Source organism: Taeniopygia guttata, chromosome 2 (assembly GCF_048771995.1).
Source record: "Taeniopygia guttata chromosome 2, bTaeGut7.mat, whole genome shotgun sequence".
Taxonomy (NCBI): domain Eukaryota; kingdom Metazoa; phylum Chordata; class Aves; order Passeriformes; family Estrildidae; genus Taeniopygia; species Taeniopygia guttata.
Window position 1 is genome coordinate 149,776,948 of NC_133026.1, and position 17,355 is coordinate 149,794,302.

At 47.5% G+C, this 17,355-nt stretch overlaps 1 long non-coding RNA gene and 3 other non-coding genes across 4 annotated transcripts in view; 3 read left to right on the top strand and 1 right to left on the bottom strand.

Annotated features, from left to right (window-relative positions):
* The window catches only part of LOC140682490 (uncharacterized), a 52,576-nt gene that overhangs the window by 5,551 nt on the left and 29,670 nt on the right, over positions 1 to 17,355 (top strand). The window lies entirely within an intron of this gene.
* TRNAF-GAA (transfer RNA phenylalanine (anticodon GAA)) lies at positions 2,738 to 2,810 on the top strand. Its single transcript has one exon. It is a non-coding gene; the product is annotated as a tRNA-Phe (tRNA).
* Positions 3,429 to 3,501, top strand: TRNAF-GAA (transfer RNA phenylalanine (anticodon GAA)). The gene has a single exon. It is a non-coding gene; the product is annotated as a tRNA-Phe (tRNA).
* TRNAF-GAA (transfer RNA phenylalanine (anticodon GAA)) lies at positions 13,453 to 13,525 on the bottom strand. Its single transcript has one exon. It is a non-coding gene; the product is annotated as a tRNA-Phe (tRNA).

A 17,355-nucleotide genomic window follows, 5' to 3' on the forward strand; every position in this document is an offset into this window, starting at 1 on the left:
TTCTTCATTTTAGAGCCATTCTCCCTTTTCCTGTCACTCCAGGACCTTGTAAGTTGTCTCTCACCATTTTTTGTGGGCTCCCATCAGGTACTGGGAGGCCGCAATTAGGTCACCCCAGAGTCTCCACTTCTCCAGGCTAAACATTCCAAATTCTCTCATTTTTTTTTCCTCACAGCAGAGCTGCTCCATCCCTCTCATCATCGTGGTGCCTCCTCTGGATTCCTCCGACAGCTCCATGTCCTTCCTGTGCTGTGACCCCAGTTCTGGATGCGTAATTCCAGATGGGATCCCTCCAGGCTGGAGCAGAGGGACAAAATCCCCTTCCTCACTTGCTGCCTGCAGTTCTTTGGACAAGCGGCTTTCCAGATGTAATTTCACAACCTTTGAAAGCTGCTTCTGCCTGATGGCAGATGGATATTTGAGAAAGCACAGGCTGGAGTGGCAGGAAAACTGGGGACAGAGGGATGGCCTGTCATCTGTTTGTCATGGCCAGAGCCTGCGACACCCGCGTGGGAGCGGTGATTAAACACTTGGCTGGTGGCATGAAATGACACCTCCAGCACGGCTCTGCACAACATGCCAGCGAGGTTTCACAGCCTGACACCATCCTCGTGCCTCCAGAAGCCAGAGCAGGAAGACAAGGAGGTGCCAGAGGAGATGTACAGAAGAACATCCAGCTCAATACCCAGCCTGCAACATTTTCCGTGAGTTAGTGCCTAAAAAAGCAAAACCAGCAGGGTGTTATATCACCAGATGCTCTCCTGATCTCCAGAGATTTGTGGCTCAAGCCCTGCATGAACTAAAGTAGCAAGTTCCATATTTTCATGCTCTTTGCGGAGTTTTTTTTTCTCCATAAATCTTCCCGGTCATCTTTTAAACATTTTTACGGTTTGAAGATCTATAATAATAGCAGGGATCTGCACAGATAACCAGACCCTGTGTGAGGAAATACTTTCTTTTTCTTTGTTCCAAGTTTGGAACTTGCTCTTTTCCAATGATAACCTTTAATTCCTGCATCAGAAGAATCAATAAATCATCAACCCCTAATGATTCCTCTCTAAATCTTAAAATACCCTTTCTTTGTGTAGATCCTCTAATATCCTTCCCTTTACTCTTCCTTTTTGTTGATTGGATAAACAAGGTTTACACAGCGATTCCTTCTGCAGAAGGCACTTTATTGAGGGCTTTTTTTTCACATCCTCCATGGGATGAAGGCACCAAAAAACACCCTGAAGAGTAATCAAGATGTGAATGACACAGGAGTTTTTTGTCAGGGGGAATGGTGCAGGGAAGAGAGGACAACAGGAGATATCCCAATATTTCACTCCTCTTTCCACTTCATTCTCTCCCCACAGAGCTCCAGCCCTGAGGTCTAAACTGAGCTGGAACATCATCTTTAATTTCTTTGTCTTCAATAAGGAAAAATCTGATCTTCCAACTTCTTCCATGTGACTTGTCAAACTGGCACCACAAGTCTGACTTCTGATGACTTTGCCCACAGACTTTCAGTTCTGGTGTTTCACCAGCTGAAAAACCCAAGTTCCCAGTGAGTCAGCTCCCCAAACTTCTAATTTAACTGCAATGTAGCACTTCCATCAAGGCTTGTTCTTTATCAGATCCTTCACTTCATCCTTTCCACCAACACCACTGAGCATTTGCAAAGCGGCAGCGCAGCTCAGCTTTCCACAGGAATTCTGTACCCAGCTGAAACTTCAGTATTTCCAGCAAGGCAGAGTGGGCTGTCAAATACCACAGTTTCCATGTTGGGATCATTTCTTCCTGTCTGAGGAAAGCTGGTGGGAAGCCACTTTCCTTGACAAGGAAAAAGCTGCTGAAGCAAAAGTGGGACAGCTGGAAAGGCAGAGCCAAGTCCAAGTGAGACAGGCATCCACATCTTCCCTTTCCTAGGGAGAACCTGCAGATGGATCCTTGTCACCCTCTGAGAGCCATCAGGACAGGGATGGTGGCAGCTCTGTGCAGTGACAGATTAGTTCAGCCTCTGAGACAACTCTGGAGCCTCCAACTTCAGAGGATGTGGAGTGAATCCAAAGGAGGCAGTTGAGTTCCAAGGGCTGGAGCCCCTCTGCTCTGGACCCAGGCTAGAAGAGCTGGAAATGTCCAGCCTGGAGAAGAGAAGGCTCCAGGGAGAGCTCAGAGCCCCTTCCAGTGCCTGAAGGGGCTCCAGAAGAGCTGGAGAGGGACTTGGGACAAGGGATGGAGGGAGAGGACACAGAGAATGGCTTTAAATTGACACAGGGTAGGGTTGGACTGAATATTAGGAAGAAATTCTTGTCTGTGAAGCTGGTGAGGCCCTGGCACAGGTTTTCCAGAGAAGCTGTGGCTTCTCCGTCCCTGGAGATGTCCATGGCCAGGTTGGATAAGGATTGGAGCAACCTGGTCTAGCAGAATGTGTCCGGGCTCATGGCAGGAGGTTGAACTGGTCCTTTCAAATCCTTTCTATCCCAAACTATTCCATGTCTCCATAAAGACCAGTTTGTCTGGGTGCTACCACTACAAATGTGGCTGTAAGAATAATTCCAGGCTTGGGTATTTATCCACCACAGCCATTCTCATTTGAAGACTTTTGATAATTGTTGACTTTTTTGGGGTCTGCTAGTTGATGTTTGGGACAGGTGTTTATATATCAAAAAGAGTCAAACGTCCACTGAGCCAGTTTGAGAAAGCTGAAACCTCATCGTGTTCCAACAGGTTTTGGGAAAATCTGAGCCTCAGCAGAGCTGAAGTAGCTCAGCTGGGAGAGCATTAGACTGAAGATCTAAAGGTCCCTGGTTCAATCCCGGGCTTCAGCAGAGTTTTCCTGCACTTTTGTGTGCCCAGGGATGGGCTCTCCAGTAGAGAAGAGACCTGGACATCCAGGACAGAGTCCAGCCAAGGGCCAGCAGCACTGGGAGGGACTGGAAGGGACAGGAGCATCTCTGCTGTGGGGAAAGGAGGAGAAACTGGGCCCAGTGGCCTTGAGAGAGTCTGGAGTTCCCCTTCTCAGACCCGGAGGTGGTCGGGGGCAAGGGGCTGTAGGTCCTGCTTGAGCAGGGCTTTGGAGCAGGGACCTCCTTGAAGTCCCTTTGGTCCTCAACCAGCCTGAGCCTGTGAAAGAGGGACAGGGTTTTACAATTTAAGTATTTTAGCAAAAATCGTGATAGAAAGGGATTTTTTTTCCTTCCACTGCCTGTTCCCAATCCTGTGGCCTGCCCTGAGAAGAAGCAGAAAGGTTGATCCACCTTTGGTATATGGCCAAGCAGGAAATCAAAACCGGGTTTAGGGAGTAGGAAGAACTCCGGAAAGTGATTTTTAGAATCAATCACAACTGACCTTGAAGCAACCTCTCTCCCCAAAATTTGTATTTTCCAGGCTGAAGGGTTCCAGTGTGTTTACCTGTTGTTTATAGGGAAACAAATCTTGATATCAGGGCTGAAGTAGCTCAGCTGGGAGAGCGTTAGACTGAAGATCTAAAGGTCCCTGGTTCAATCCCGGGCTTCAGCAGAGTTTTAGCAGTTGGAATCAATGATGCATCCCTGGAAGTGTCCAGGAAATGACTGGACATGGCACACAGTGCTCTTGCTTGGTTGACAAGGATCAAAGCTTGGACTCTGTCTTGGAAACCTTCCACAATCCTAATGGTTCTGTGATTTTATCCTTGTGTGTCCTTCCAGCTCAGGGTACTCTATGAGTCTCTGATGAAGTTTTCTACTCTTTCCTGACCATTTCCTATTTTTACCCTGACCCTTGTCAAATGATGGTGTTCAATGTGCAGACACCCCACCAAACTGAGTAACTCAGCCTTGTGTTTGCTCCTTTGTCCCTTTCTAATTCCTGTTCCATGGAGCCCTTCAGACAAACACCAGAGACAGGACACGAAATGCCAGCTGTCAAAAAAGACCAGTGAGAAACAGCAAAACCTTGACCTTCTCAAGACCAACCCCAATGCTCATCCAATCTCTTCTTCATAGCAGGACAGGGACTCTTCTTTCCCCTTTTCCTTCTGGTGGTGCTCAAAAGCTGTGGACGTCAGGTCATCTGTTGTCCAGAAATTCCAGAAAATACTTGCTTGACCAGGATGTGTTTAAAATAACTTTTGTATAAACAAAAATCCCCTGTTTAAGCCTTGAAGAGATATCAGGGGTCCTGCTGGGCAAATGCCTCTGCCGAGAGCCGCTACTCAAATACAACACCACAAACACAACACCACGAATGCAACACCACAAATACAACACCACAAATGCAGCAGCTGCTCACCCAGGCTGGACCTTTGCAGACCTGATGCCCTCAGGCAGGATCATCTGGCTCAGGGATGCACCAGCTGGAAATTAGCCTTTACTCCAGCCGTCTTTGCCTGGATCTAAATTAGGCAGGAGCCTCCTGGTCCCCAAATTGGATCAAAGTAGGTCAGAACTCCCTGCATGGTCCATGTGTGGGATTAAATGATATCAAATTTTGTGCTTGTCTGGGGCCTCGTTTTGTTATGAAAGGAGAGCTCAGGTGTTATGAACATCCCAAATATTGCCCTCAGGTTTAAGAACAGCTCACACACCGTGGCTGTGCTGAGGGGCTCCGACCTCATTAACCCCCTGGGGAAAGGCAGCTCTGAGCTCCCAGGAGAGAGGCAAATCCCATACCAGAGACACCAACTTGATGGTGACCCAAATGGCTTAAATGTGACAACCTGTGTGCCCCCAGACACAGTTCCTGGCATTGAAGGAGCCAGGAACCACTCCCAGGAAGTGGTTTGGACATAATAGGTCTATTTTTGAAGAAATGCTGAGAGATGTGATTGCTCAGACAGGGGAAGAGAAGGTTTGGAGATTTAGAGCCCCTTCCAGTGCCTGAAGGGGCTCCAGGAGAGCTGAGAGGGACCTGGGACGGGGAATGGAGAGACAGGACACAGGGAATGGCTTCCCACTGCCAGAGGGCAGGGATAGATGGGATATTGGGAAGGAAGTGTTCCATGTGGTGGTGGTGGTAAGACTCTGGCACCTATTTCCCAGAGAATCTTTGGCTGCCCCATGCCTGGAAATGTTTGGCCAAGCTGGATGAGCACCTTGAACAACTTGATCTAGTGGAAGGTGTTGGTGGAAGGGGTTGGAACCACAGGATTTTAAGGTCCCTCCCTACCCAAACCATTCCATGAATCTGTGATTCCGCAACCTCTGCTGGGGCAGAGAGAGGAGGAGGTTTGAACCCTGCCGGGTGGGTTTAGTCTCAACAAACAGGGCAGACTGGTTTCATTTCCTCTGGCCACTGTAACACCCGGTGCAGGGGGCCTGTTCCCCCTCCTCACAGGATCTCTGCTCTCAGCCAGCACCAGGGGATGCCCAGTCAGAGCTGGCACCTTTGTGCCTGTGGAGGTGACATCTGGGCTTGTTCACCTCGGGGGTAACTCCAATGAAATCAGTCTCAAGCCTAACCCACAGCTGTGGGAAAGCAAAGGAAAGGCCCCCACTGGTGTCAGCGCTTAGGATTTGTGTCCCAAAAATCCCAGAGACCACAACGCAGCTATGAGAGGAGATGGGAGAAGTTTTTTCCTTCTGGGCTGAAACAGCTTTGACTCAAACCTCAGTGCCAGAAGTTGCCAAGTTTCCCTGGATTTGGCTCAGAGAAGGGTTAAAACCTGCCGGTGCTCCCGGGGATGCTGCGAGGGAAGGAGCGGGATGAATAACCGCGGTGGGCGGCAGGAGCGCGGGGGTGGCTGCCCTGCCAGCACCTTCTGCAGCCCCCTCGCACTCAGCTCCCTCCTCTCACCCCCACTCAGGCCCCTGCAGGGCCCCCACACCATCAATCAGCACATCCCAAAATCCATCTTTCCCTGAGTACCTGCTCCAACCCGCAGCTCTCCCCCACTAACAGCTCTGCCCTTCAGCTCTGATCTTCTGCCTTTTATTCTGGTGATTTCTGCCTCTTTCTCTTAATGCTTTCAGTCCTGGTTTGCTTCTCGCCATCCTCGTGAACTTCCCTCTCCACCTTTGCTACCAAGAGCTCCGGCAGGGATCGATCCGCACGCAGGGATCGATCCTCACGCACCCTCCCTGACCTCACTGCATCTCTCTGCTGGTGAGATGAGAAGCCTGAGTGGAAAGACCAGACAGATAAATACATTGGAAACTCTCAGCAGGAGGTTAAAATCTTTTACTTCAGGAAAAAAAAAATAAAGGCTCACATAAACCCCAGGAAATTTGGGTTTTGCTGATTGTTTTTGTGACCGTTTGCATTCCCACAGAGTGATTTTGCTTTTGCTTTCTTTTTCATTGAATCATAGAATGGTTTGGGTTGCAAGGGACCGGAAATATCACATTATTCCAGCCCTCTGTCACAGTCAGGGGCACCTTCCCATCTACCAGGTTGCTCAGAGCTACTTTAATACATGGGTTAATTGCATGCCTGCTTTGTCCCTTGTTCTGCCAATGGCTGGCACAGGAAAAGGCAATTCCCTTATCCGTGTCTCAGTTTCAGAAAACTGAGCAAAGTTCTCCAGAATCCTTGGGAAATCTGGGATATGCCAGAGGGATCTCACCGTGGCAGAGGCAGCACATGCGGACAAGAAAAGACACTGCCAGCCCTGCAGATTAATTTTCTAAATTACATGGCAGCTACAAGATGAGGGAAAAGAGAGGATTATTATTTGCATGCCTTGGGAGCAATAATCCTGAGATTACTGCTGCAGGCACAAAGGCATTAAGGGAGCTCTCGGAGCTGTGCTGGGAACACGGGAGGGAACTCCCACTTTTGGGGGATGCAGCCCACCCCTGCTCGCACCAGGAGAAGGATCCAGCAGTGGGAGGCAGGAGCTGCCATCCAGACCCTCTGACAGCAGGTTAAGCTCAGCTTTGCCCTCTCTCATCCCCTCTGAGCAGCTCAGGTTGGCCCCAGTGTTTTGGTGGCTGAAGGCTGAGTCAAGGTCTGAGGCACCAAATATTCTGAATGACTCCAGAGGGATCCTGGGAATACACAGACTGGGAATGCTCCAGACCCTTCCCCATCTCTGTTCCCTTCCCTGGACACTCTCCAGCCCCTCATTGTCATTCTTGTCATGAGGAACCCAGTAAAAACAAGGTTTTTGCTGCTGAGAAGTTTTGCCCCAGGGAGCCTCAGGAAGAATTCCGTGACCTAGGAGCTGACCCTGAACCCTCTAGAGTAGAGTCCCTATGAGGGTGATGAGACCCTGGCACAGGTTTTCCAGAGAAGCTGTGGCTGCTCCATCCCTGGAAGTGTCCAAGGCCATGTTGGACAGAGCTTGGAGCAACCTGGGACAGTGGAAGGTGTCCCTGCCCATGGCAGGGGTTTGGAACTGGATGGTCTTTGAGGTCCCTTCCAACCCAGACCATTCCAGGATTCTATGATCTATTCTATGTGAACATCAGAATGGTTCTTTCACTCAGGTCATCCAACAAAACCCCAGAAAAATTTGAGTTAGGATTTCTGTCACTGTCTAAAGTCTGTCTTAAATGGGCATGTGCTGTGCAAAAAACCACCCCAAAATTAAAACAAAGCAAAACAAAATAAAAAAACCCCACAAAAACCCAAACAAACAAACAAACAAAAAACCCAAACAAACAAAAAAAAACCCCACCAAAAACCAAAAACCAAACCAAACCAAAAAAACCCAAACAATCCCCCCCCAAAAAAAGCCCAGAAAAGACAAACATTCAAAGGCAGAAACTGTCCAGGACTTGCTCTGAATACCAAGCATTAAAACTGGAGAATAAAAAATACTTTTTGGACCCAGCTCGGTTCCTCATAGGTACTGAAGTAAACAGACAGTCAAAATGCCTTTAAAGGGTCTTGGCTTTACCATGCGTGGCTGATTAATTAAATACAATTTAGGTCATTAATGGGGCCGTTAACTTTTGGGGGTTTGGGTTCTTCTTTCTCTTAGGTTTGAATAGCAAAACCTAATTTTATTTGTGACTGAAGGATGCAAGTGGAGGAAAAGGAGAGAATGTAAAGCACTGCTCATTCCAAGGGGAAATAGGTTATTTAAATATGCAAATTGTGCTCAGAAAAACAGAGAGAAATAGGATTGTGGAGCTTCTTGCTGTCACTTATTAGATATAGAGATTTTTTTTATTCCCCTGCCCAGGGTGGGATTCAGGCTGGGACAGGAGTAAAAACTCTTCTGGCAACTTCTGGGAGCATCCAGGATGTGACAGCTTGGGGAGAGTTTGAAATTCCATGCAGAAAGGTGGGTGGATTTCAGTTTGGTTCCTAGCAAGTATCTACAGCACAGAAAACATCCTTGGCAAAACTCCGCAAATTCGGGGAAGTATTTAATGGAAAAAATATGAGGATCCAGAAGAGAAGTGATTTTAATAACCTTACAGCATGTAAGGCTTTAAACTACGCCTAGATCAGCTTTTTAACCTCCTTGACCTGTTCACATGGGTTGGAAACGTCTCTTTTGCTTTGGAAATTCAATTTTGCCTTCTAATCCCTCATTGCAAGCAGTTGGAAATGTTCAGGAGAAAGCTTGACCTGTTGTATTGGTATTTTTTTTTCCATGGGGAAAAAATACAGCAGATTTGGGTACACTTCAAGTCCCAGACAAGCAGCAAAAAGATAAAATTATGAATTAAAAGACGGTAGGAGGAAATGAAAAAATGTCTTCATAATGAGCCATATCCCCGTCTGTGGTCAGAAGATGCTGGGCAGGTATCCCATCCCCCAGGAATTTCGGTGGAGTTGATTCCACGTTCCCATTTCTTCCACCCTGACACGGGGAAACTCCTCGAGTCGTTTCTCATCAGAGCCTCTGCCTCCGGTATTTTCATGCCAGCCTGGTTCCGTGGGTGATTCTCTGCTCCAGTTTTCAAGCAGAAGATCTCACAAATTGATGGAGGAGGCTTTGGCACCTCCACAGGACGAGCGAGAGAAGGAGAATTTTAAGGAGGAGGAGGAGGAGAAGTGAAACGGGCTTTGGAAAAACATAAAATCTGCATAGAAAATGGCAGCAGCTTTTTTGTTCCTTGGGCTGAGCTCCATCAGCTGCTGGTTTTGAAGTCACTCCTCTAAAGAAGGGTGGCCATGGGTGTGCTGAGGGAAGTTGGGTTTGCAGCCACGTGAAAGCTTCCAAAAGCAGAGCTCAGATTTTCCCTTGGCTCCAGATTTGCCCTGCAAGCTCCCTACTCTTGCAGCCAATCCTTTAAATAAAAACCAAGAGCAGATGTACATAAAACCAGGTGTAGAAGCCTTGAAAAATCCACTGAGGGTACTTTTTTTTTTTCTTTCAGCCCAAGGATTTTTAGCTCTTAAGGGCTCAGATTATCACCTCTAACTTTAAACTTGGAGCTGAATTTTCTAAGCTGAGCTGCTTTTATATTTTTCTTTTTGGTTTTTTCTCCAGCCTCTCAATATAAACAGTAGATGCAAAACTTAGTACCTTTGCAGTTTTGGTTCTTCTCTGGGGAAAAACTTGTTAGCTCAGGGTTTGGAGTAGTGGGGTCAGATTTCCCTAAAAAACCAGAATAACACCTCTCAGCTGCCTGATAATTTTGGGGTAAAGGTGAGGGAGCTGCACAGAACCTCGGCCCAAGTTTATGGATGGCCTGTGGTCATCCAGCAAAATGTCCAGGCCTTGGATAGCTCTGCATATTTCACAAAATCACAGAATATTTTGAGTTGAAAGGGACTTACAAAGATCAAGTCCAACCCTTCAGTGAATTCCCTGTACAGGGATTGTTGTCCCAGGTCTCCTTAGTGTCTGCCTTGGAAAGGCCAATATAAAAAAATAGAAATAATGTAGAAAATAGCAATAGTATAGAAAATATTTTTCCTGCCAGCTCTGTAAAGGTTCCTACTATGGAAACACAATGACACAAGATGCTGGAGCCCGGAGCTTGATGCAAGGACCTTCCTAAAAATTATTTTACAGAGGAGCAGGACCTGACAACAAGAGAAAATATGTCCAGAAATATGATTTGTCAGCTTGTGCACAGGTTGATGGAGAATCCAAAGGAGTAGAAGGGGTTCTGAGTGACCTGGTCAAGTGGAAGTTGCCTCTTTCCACGGGGTGTTGGAGCTGGATGATCTTTAAGGTATTTTCTAACCCAAAGTCTGATTCTGTGATTGTATGAATCAGGGGCCAGAGAGACTTTTGAGAGCCTCAGCTCAGCTGAGGGAAGTGAGCCATGACTTCTCACATGGGTCAAACATCCCCTCTTGGAGGAGATGGAATATATAAACTAATAAAAAATAAAAAAAAGAAAGCAATTAGATAGGAGATGTCAGGAGAAGGAGCCAAATCCCCACAAACACCTGCAAGTGTGCCTACAGCCATCTGCAGCACAGATAAATCTGTATCAACCCTCCAGCAGGGCTGAGGAATTTGTCCCATTCCAGGGCTGGCAGCTGTCAAGATAAATTGTTAAAAGTCAGTCTCACACACTGCAGCAAATTAAACAGTGTTTGAAAATGTGAGAGAAAGACTTCCTGAGGAATATGCAAGAAATTCATTAATCCAAATGAGCCAAACTTTCTGGACTAAATTGTTAGAGATGTTAGGACACCTCTTTGAACCCTTTGTCCCCCTCACCACCTGCCCAGCTTTCGTGCACCCAGATCAGGTTCAGAAAGCTCCACAGAACACAGCCATGGCATTTCACAGGATCCTCCTCTCTCACCTCCTCCAGGGACAGCTGGTTTTCCCTTCCAGGTGAACTTTTCCCTCCCGGCTCCTCCTGGCAGGTGGGTGGGAGGCACAGACAGAGCACGGCAGGGCTCTGGAATGTGTTACGAGTTATTCCCACTCCTGTTCGAAGGGCTCTGCTGTCACTCCCAGGAGACAACAGATCCCTTCCGTGTCCATCCTCCCTGGCTAACCTCTGCCATGACAGGCGAAATATTCCAAGTTTTTCTTATCTCCAGTAGCCTCTCCCTTTCCAGATAGATCCCAAAGTCTCTCCTGGCCATTTGAAAAGTTCTGTATCAAAGGTGACCCAGGATTCTGAATCACCTGATTTCCCACACAGTTTCCTTGTTATTTACCTCATCTTGCAGTGTTCTGAGACAATCTGTTGTCTCCTTTCTAATCACTCCCTCCTCCCCATTTCCGCCCCACTTGGAGGTGAATCCACCTGAAAGTCCCAGGAGTTTCTCAGGAACAGCCTGCCAAGCACAGCTCCGTGACGCCGATGCTGGCATTGTGAGGGCTGTGTTTTCCTGGATAGCATGACTGTTCCTAATTCTTGCAAATAAAAGGAATTAGAGAAGCAGAGGACTTGAGAGGTGTATGAGTAATCCAGCATCATCCCCGGGGACACGTGCTGGGATAACACAACAAAACAACCCAGGAACACAGAGTATTTTCACCTGCAAGCTGACTCTTCCCATTCTTCAGGAAGGGAAGGGAAGGGAACTGTCAGAGCTGCAGAGAGGGAAACTGAGGCACAGGGATAGGCAGAGATTCAGCTGGTTTGGTGGAGAGCCTAAGGCAAGGCTCTTCATTATCTGTTTGGGTTGCAGCTGCCTGAATTATGCATTAAAACTCAATTTATTTGCATAAGAGGAAGACAAGACTGTGAACACCATCTGGGGAAGCCGTGTGAGGAGCACCTGAGGGCTCTTGGTTTGTTCGGCTGGAGAAGAGGAGAATGAGGGGAGACCCCATCACAGTCTAAAACTTCGTCCTGAGAGGAAGAGGAGGGGTGGGCACTGATCTCTGCCCTGTGGTGACCAGTGACTGGACTCGAGGGAATGGCCTGAAGCTGTGTCAGGGGAGGTTTAGGTTGGATTTCAGGACAAAGTTCTTCCCCCAGAGGGTGTTTGGGTACTGGAACAGCTCCCCAGGGCAGTGGTCACAAAACCAGCCTGACAGAGGTCAGGGGGTGCTTGGACAACACTCTTGGGCACAAGGTGGGATTGTTGGGGTGTCCTGTGCAGTGCCAGGAGTTGGACTTGATGATCCTTGGGGGTCTGTTCCAAGTCAGGTTATTCCATGGATCTGTGATTCTGTGGTTCTGTGACTCTGACCCAGAGCAGTCACGTGCTCCAGCGCAATTTGGACCGGTCCATGATTATCCCCAACTTGGCTCTTCCTCACCTCACCACTCCCACCCTCATCAACACCCAACACCGCAGTGAAGCCTCTCCCATTTCTGGCAGCTCCATAACCAAGTGTTGTCTTTACCTCTTCTTTGGGCTGCTCTGGAACCTGATTTGGGGCCATCTTGACCAGGGACAAGCACCAAAATCACCCCACCACCCAAGGACGCTCTCACAGCGCAGCGCACGGAGCTGGGATCCGTTCCACCCACCGACTTCCCCACCTCCGAAGTCTGCAGCTCGGCAAGGGGAAGGAACATTCCATAGAAGGGAAGCAATCTCTGCCAGGCGCTGCAGAAATGGGACACAGATGGTGCCTGGAACGAGAGCAGAAGTTTATTTGGGGGCTTTGGGTGTGATGCCGCGCTGCAGATCCTGCAGCAGATGACAGGCACCGGGATTTCAGAGAGGGTGAGGAGTTCAGTTTGAAGGAGTCTCTTTATGCTATTACAGCTATTTTTTTGACTCAAAAAAAAAGGAAAAAAAAATAGAAAGAGGAGAACTTTACCTTGATAATATTTTAAAAGTAGGAGTGTTTAAATTAGCTTTTATTCATTTGTAGGTCGGGTTCTTCTGACACCCTAATCTTTATCCCAGCTCTTTGTTGGCTGGTTGGTCAGCCAGGATGATTGTGCAGATTGGCCAGGTGGACACTGCTGGTGGAAAAACCTGAGGATGACATTGGCCTGGCTTTTCCTTGCCCTACACATAAAATTTATCTTTGTCCTCTACTTGCTGAAGAGTTGGAGGAGATTTCTGGCAATCTTCTAGCACAAGTCTCTGCTACAGCAGGGCCAACCAGAGCCAGTCACCAGGGCCACAGTTAGGTGGCATTTTAAAATTTCTCAGAATGGAAACTCCACAACCTCTCAGGGCAACCAATCCTTCTCATCCTCTCCTGATAAGAAAGAGGCTCCAGTCCTTTGTTTATGTTCAACTGGGGCTGTTCAGCCCCGAGAGGAGACACAGCTGAGAGGGGAGCTCATCCCTGTGTGTCCCTGTCTGCAGGGAGGGCTCCGAGCAGGGCCCAGGCTCTGCTCTGGGGGGCCCAGCAATGGCACCAGAGCAACAGGCAGGAACTGATCCCAGGAAGTTCCACCTGGACATGAGGCAGAACTTCTTCCCTGTGCAGTGACCAAGCCCTGAGCAGAGATCAGAGAGGGCATGGAGTCTCCCTCACTGGAGATATTCCAGAACCCTCTGGACACAATCCATGTGCTCTGGGATGACCCTGCTTGAGCAGGGAGGTTGGACAAGATGACCCCACTGTGGTCCCTTCCAGCCTGACCCATTCTGTGATTCTTTGATCGCCTTCCTGGCCCTTGGATGGATCTCTCCTAGATGTCCAGGTCTCTCTTGTATTGGAGAGCCCATCCCTGGGCACGCAAAAGTGCAGGAAAACTCTGCTGAAGCCCGGGATTGAACCAGGGACCTTTAGATCTTCAGTCTAACGCTCTCCCAGCTGAGCTACTTCAGCTCTGCTGAGGCTCAGGTTTTCCCAAAATCTGTTGAAATACAATGGCCTTTCAGCCTTTTCAGGCAGCCTTTGGTTGACTTTATCTTGGGAATCAAAGAATTGTTTCAGGGAACAGGATAGAGACAGACTGAGATCAAAAGTAATGACTCAAGACACATGGAAGTGTTCAAGGCCAGGTTGGATGGTGCTTGGAGAAACCTGGGACAGTGGAAAGTGTCCCTGCCCATGCCAGGGGATTGGAAAGAGATGATCTTTAAGGTCCTTCCCAGCCTGAAACATTCTGGCATTCTGTGATAAAACACGGCTAAATCTGGAATTAAACAGCAGCCCTGATCTGGGAACCAGCCAGGAGCAGTAGCAGTGAACAGAATTTCCTGACACCTTTTCACAGAGCCCACGGAAGGATCTGGAATTATCCATGGAGCCTGGCTAATCTTTTCACATCAATCTGTCTCTCTCCACCTAAGAAACGGGAACCAGGCATCTTCATGCAGTGATACGGGAGATGTTTGCCCAGCCCACCAACTTATCCTGAAAATTATTCTCTCCCAGGACAATCTCCCATCTTTCACCAGCTTCAAATTCACATCTTCCCAAAATACATATATGGAATGCGCAGCAAGTTTTCCATGTCTGTTAAAAATCTGGTAGCAAAAGGTGTCAGAAATATATTTAATCTGGGTTTGAATGTTCAGCTTGTCAGCAGCTGATACTTCCTCACTGAGATTTATTAGATAACAGCTCCTGATATCTCAGGCTCCCAAACTAGGCTACAGAATCTCTTGAAATATCCAGACATCAGGATCATTCCCCAAGGGTTTTTTTTTTCTCCAAAAACACTTCCAGCACTGGATCCCAATGGTGATCCCACCCATGGCCACTGAGGAACTGGTCATGAGTGGCTGAGGGTCTCAGCATCTTTTTGCTTGGCAGGTGGAGAATTTTCAGACTGCTGAGCAGTGCTGCAGAATTTCTGCTTCTTGACTTACAAATTGTCTCCTCTATGTGACCTAAAACATTCCAAATTCAGCGTTTGAAAGCTCTATGGGGCCAAAAAAAAAAAAAAAAAGGTGCACGTAACAAATCCGGGAAGATTTGTTATGAAGACCACAGCCAACAGGCAACATTGCCCCAAAAGCAATTCCAAAAACCAATTCCATTTTGTGTCTGGTAGAGCTGCTGATATGAGAGGGATCGACAGTGTTGTCCAGGAATTAATTGGAGCCATGGGATGGTAATTAGGCCTCAGCCCTGAAGTGGGAATGAGCCATCCTTGTCTCTCCTGTTGTGTCTCTCTCATCTAGACCAGGACCTCAGGATCCATAAGAAGAAGGAAGCTGGGCATTGACACCAGAAACTTTTTCCTATTGTCCATGAAAGAGGATGAGGAAAAAAATCTTGCACTGCATCCTCTGCAAGATCATCCCCAAACCAAGGCTGTGTGTTCAGAGCAGGTTATTTTTACCTGAAGAAGATTTTTAAATGAGCAATGTCTTCAGCTCAGTGAGTGTGGATCTTACAAGTACATCTTGGATCAGAATTTAGGAACAGAACACTCTTCCTGGTATTTTTTTCCACACTTGGATGCTGAAGGAAAGTGAGAATTGCACAGATGATTTCTTAGCTGATTAGTTTGAAGTCTATCCTAAGTGTTTACTCACATGTAAAGCTTTGCTTTGAAGGGCTTTTAATGTCTGGATTGTGGACTTGCTTCAGGCTTAATTTTTCTTCAAAGATTCTGTCTTTGAAAGCAAATCAAAACAGACCAATGCCTATTTTAAAACATAAGAGCCTCTAATTTTGTGAAATAGTTTTGTTCTTCCCTGAGGAGCTGTGAGCTGTTTGGCATTACCAGCAGAGATGATTTTCAAATTCCTGGAAGGCCAGGTGGGCACATCCATGTGACAGGGAGCAAAGACCACAAGAGAAGATCTGGCATGATATTTTTTCTGTAAAACACAGCAATCTTGAAAAGGCTCCTGGGGTGGGATTCATCTCACCTACTTCTCTGAGGCCAAAAGGCAAATCTTTACAATTTACCCAATCATAGAATTTTTGGGGGTTTTGAAAGGACCTTTAGGATCATTTAATTCATGCCAAGAGCAGCCAGGTTTTGTCTCTTTATGGGGTTTTCCAGAATCTATATTAAAGATAGGCTGGGTCCTATCAGAAGTTTTTCTCCAAATTAGTTGCAACAAATAACCCACAGCACTTTAAGCTCTTCACAAATCTGATCCATTTTCAGCTGTTTCTGAATTTTTGGGAGGGAGAGATCAATGCATTTGGATCTAGGTGTATCTGGCTGGATGGAGCCAGAGAAGATGAAAGCCTTCCCAAGGCCAGTGGTGCCACCTAATGGGAAAATTCCCAGGGAATCCACGTCTCGGAAGTTCAGTCCTTAAGTGGAGTGTTGCTAGGTGACGTAGAAATGGAAATGAGGAGCTCTGACGTCAATCCCTCTTTTCTGCTGCCTTTACGACCATTCCTCCGTCAATCCACTCCCTTTTCCCAAGCAGGAGATTGCCCTGGGAAATTTGTTCTATTTCCTGTTCAAATCCAGTCTCAGCAATCCCTGGAGCTCCTGAAGTGTTTTTGTCCTTCTTGGCGCTCGGTCTGTCTGAGGAGAGGAAATGATCCCAGATTTTGGGATTATGGAGAGCCAAGCAGGAAACGAGATGGAATGAGGGGCTGCCACCAGGACTCTGGGGGTTTTCTTAGTTGCAGATTTTGCAAATGAGGGGCGAGACAAGTTCTCTCTGCATTGCAACACCCACGCTCAGATCCATCTGGATCCACGCTGTGGCTCTGCAAAAGAAGGGATAATAGCTCAAATATCTCAAAAGTTCTCACCTGGCAACCCCCTGCAGCCACTTCAAGTCATGGATAACCATGAGAGTGGTAGGAATGAGCAGCCAAGCCTCTCCTGGTCTCCAGGGGTTGTCGTATTCCCTGACTGTGCTGTCTGCCCAGCACTCAGCTCTATTTTTCCATGACAGTATCACTCACCGCCGCATCCCTGCCACCTTTATTTTTCAGAGTTGTGTTACAGGGGGTAGAGCAGGTCTTTCTCAGGTCTCATCTCAGCTCTACCCTTGATGAATCACGAGTTTTAATCTGTCTCAGCCAGGTTTTCTCTTTTTCCTTTTCTCTGAAGTTCAAAAGTTATTTCAAGATTCTTTTTTTTTTTTTTTTTTTTTTTTACTGCGATAAAGATGTTTTCAAGGGCTCATAAGAAGAAAATTATGAAATGTGATGCCAAAGCATTGTTTCTGCTGTTCTGGGGAGGGGGCAACAGTGAAGGGAGAGGAGTATCCAGCCCCTCTTTCAGTGCCTCACTGACACAAAATACCACCACTGGAGGCAAGAAGGGAGCTCACAGATCCCCTGTGAAATTCCATGGCTGGAGAAGGGATTAACATTTAAGGCAAAGGCAAGAAATCTTTAATTAAGCCGACTCAAATCATTAATTCTAGCAAGGAGCTGAGCTCTGCTGGTAGTGATGACTCTGCAGCTGTGGCTGGTGCTGCTCAAAGCCTGGAATGCTGCCTGGCAGAGGTGGTCAGGCCCCAGTGATTGGCCTCAAAGGGTCATAAAATCATGGAATGGTTTGGGTTGGGAGGGGCCTTCAAGATCATTGAGTTCCAGCAACCCCACCATGGGCAGGGACACATTCCACTATCCCATGGTGCTCCCAGCTCTGTCCAACCTGGCCTTGGACACTTCCAGGGATCCAGGGGCAGCACAGCTACTCTGGGCAACCTTTACCAAGGCCTCTCCACCTTTACAGGGGACGATTTATTCCTAATATCCCATCTAACGCTGCCCTCTGT